This window comes from Schistocerca serialis, chromosome 6, assembly GCF_023864345.2.
Source record: "Schistocerca serialis cubense isolate TAMUIC-IGC-003099 chromosome 6, iqSchSeri2.2, whole genome shotgun sequence".
Classification (NCBI taxonomy): domain Eukaryota; kingdom Metazoa; phylum Arthropoda; class Insecta; order Orthoptera; family Acrididae; genus Schistocerca; species Schistocerca serialis.
Window position 1 is genome coordinate 426,514,936 of NC_064643.1, and position 3,468 is coordinate 426,518,403.

Consider the following 3,468-nt stretch of genomic DNA (forward strand, 5'->3'; position numbering starts at 1 on the left):
TGCGCCGCTGCTTGTAAATTCGACGCTCTGGAGCGTCGTTGGATGACATTTCCGGACTCGGGTTTGTATACTCGATTTGTTCCTTTCATGACACCCTCTCCTACCACTCGAAGTGGTCGCAACATTTCTTGGACACGCTGTATATACGTTGATGCAGCTTTGACCAAACGCTGACTAAATGGCAATTTATCAGAAAAAGTCACACCGTGTCATATTTTCAAGTCCTAGTAAGTATGGTGTTCACTGCAGCTTCGCTGTCAGTCAGAGATGAGTGATACACGCTATGAATCGTCTGATAGGTGTTCAGGGGTCTACAGTTTACGATATGCAGTTTTTCCAATTCTGAAGTTACTTGTGACCACAGATGTTACGTTCCCAGCACACTACTACTTGTGATATCTTACAGTTACTCACAAATTACGTTTCTTCTGACGGAAGTCATCTTTTGTCGACGAGTTGCGCTTCGACTGTGGACATCTCCGGTGGCGCAAAGACAAACATCACCATTTTGACACATGCAGCCCGGTATGGAACCTCTTGTTCGATTATATTGCTCTTATTGATGTAATATAAATATGCGTCTTCGTGGAAGCTACAATATCGCTCAAAAGTATTTTGTGGTTGAAGTAGTAGGTTGGTAGGCGTATTTATCTAAACGCAGAATCAAAACAAACCGTTTCTTCAGATCGAAGACTGCGTGATCTCGCCGCGGTTACACGTATTGACTGCTTGTTGCAAGTAAGAATGCACTTTAAGCCTAAACATTGTATCCAGGAGGTCCATAAGTATTTCGTAGAATGAGAAACTGCAACAAACCTAACTGCATAAAACCAATAATCTAATTCTAATATTTTTATTTGTTTTCAGTAGTGACTGAAACTGATGAATATGCAGTAGATTTTAGGTAAGCTGTCGTAACAACAGTGAGTCATGTCCAAAATCATTCCTTCGTTGCCAAGGTGTTTGGAGTCTCACAACAACTTGGGTGTGTCTCTACCCGGTTCCCGAAAAAAAAAAAAGAAATGGTGATGAAGGAGAGGATCGCACGAAGTAGTCGGCCCGGGAAAACCACCCAAAAAAGAAGATACGGTCATCCTAAGGCAATCAAAGGCTGATCCCAAGAAAACATCCCTTGCAGTACATGGTGACCTGCACACGAAACAGGAGGTGAAGGTCCATGTTTTGACAGTTAAACATTGCTTACCGGCTATAGATCTGAATGGCAGCCGACCTTCGCGAAAACCCATAAGTGCGAAGAATTGCAATGCTGAGAAGTACGCCTCATGAGCCATTGAAGACTGGTAATTCTACGGAGCCATGAAAGCAAGTTTAATCTCTTCTCCTCAGACTGGATAAAGCACGTTCGACAAAAAAAGAGAGGAATGATAGAAAGTCAGGTTACCTTCCATTCGGAAGGCGGTTGCACTCAGCGACTGTTATATTGACTTGTAAATGATAGATTGCAGCAATTAGTCGTCATTTTTAAATTTTATTATGCAGATCTAGATTTCGGTTAGAAGCAGCCATTCTCAATTTACTATTATTTTCGCTCAAATCATGTAAGTCTCTGTTGATCAGGCTTCACCCACAGTTTATTGAGCGAAAATGATAGTGCATTGAGAATGTCTAGCTTCTAGCCGAAATCTAGATCTACATAATAACATTTAAAAAGGACGACTGATTGCTGCAATCTGCAATTTACATGATAGAAAGTACCAAGTACACACCACGAAGCACGGAGGAGGAAGTACCATGGTGTGGGGCTGTTTCTCACGAAGTCGACATTGATAGGTTAATGGATAGTCTCAAGTTGGGTGAAATATTAACAGACCTTATGATACGTCACAGAAGATGAAATATGCCTTGTAACTGGCAGTTGCGGCATGACAAAGATCCGAAGCATTCTTCTGGCCATGTGAAGACAGTTCTGGAGTAACACAAAGTAAATTGTTTGAATGCCCAAGCCAAAGTCCAGATTTAATCCCCATAGAAAACCCTAGGGACGAGCTGAATAGACATGTTCGCCATCAAAACTCCATCAACAAGGCTTTCCACAAAGAATTGTGTGATTGCTTGGGTAGGTTTGGCCAGACTCGTGGAGTCTACGCAATATAGGTGTGCTGCAGTAATACAAGCATCATAGGTTAAGATTTCATTATTGTTTTTCTTCTGTATGGTTTCAACAAAATACTTTTGAGCCTGTGAAATTTGTTCATTTGTATTTTATTATTAATGCTTAGATTAGAGTTGTGTAATATGAACAAGAAAATAGAGTAGATATTACAAAAAAAAATCATTCTTAAGGCCTTTCACTTATATTTTCTAATAAGGAAATTATTCTCCGTATTTATTATCTCTACAAAATACTTTTGAACGATACTGTACGTTCTGAGCAATAAACTTGTTGCTAACGGTAGATAACGTTTTGGCATTATCTCGACGCTGAAATTTGAACGTGGTGCACTCTTATGTACTCTTCACGCTCCATTTGATGGTATTAGTTTCAGAAGCGTAAGTTGCTAAGTGGCTTTAAGGTGCTTCTGAATTCATCTTATGTCATTGTGTTGTAACATTGGGCGCCATTGTAATTCGGGGTTTTCCTACTTCAAAAGTATTTCACAAAAGCTCTTATAAACCGATAACAAGGGAATGAGAGTAGAGGGAAGAAAGTATGGTGTGAGTTAAGGCTCTCACGTACGTTGAGCTGTGTCCCTCAGAGGCACCTGCTCAGTTGAACCGGAACATGTCTGCTAATAAAACTGTGCGTGCAGCCTCCACTTTACGTTGACCACAAAAGAAAAGGACATCAAATATTTCTTCCTGTGAACGAATATATACCACAACTTTCGTGTTATTTGTGTGAGGTTATTGCTGAACAAACGACATACCCGTCAGACAGTGCTGTACCGGGTAGTCTTACCGATTGTTGACTCACTCCCCCATTGAATCACGTGAATTTATCTATAGATATCGCACAATACATAACTTAAAGAATTTAATTTGTTAAACATGGGTGGCCCTAGCATACGTGTAACATGATTGCTGTAACTCATAAGATCATAAAATGGGGGGTCATCTTAGACCCTGAGGTTTTGTCAGCTGACTTAACCCGTACTGAGGTAACGTTTCGTCAGAACCGTTACAGTGAAAGACAGAACAGATGTTCTTTGGGCTCTCGTCCAGCAGTGCACGGGGTGAGAATAACCCTATCGAGGTAGCACCAAAGTCTACGGTCTTTTTGCCTTGCACAGGGAGCCTTTCCAACAGGACTGGTCGTATTTTGCAGAAATATAATATGAAATATATTTTCAGATCACCATTTAAAGTTACCGTCCTTTTAGGTTCTGTATCTGATAATCTTGGTTTGCTTAAGGTGGAAGCCTGTTGAATTTCTTACAACTATTGCATGTCGTATGTTGGTCAGACTATCAGGACTATGGAAGACCGGAGGGCTGACCATAAGCGTCA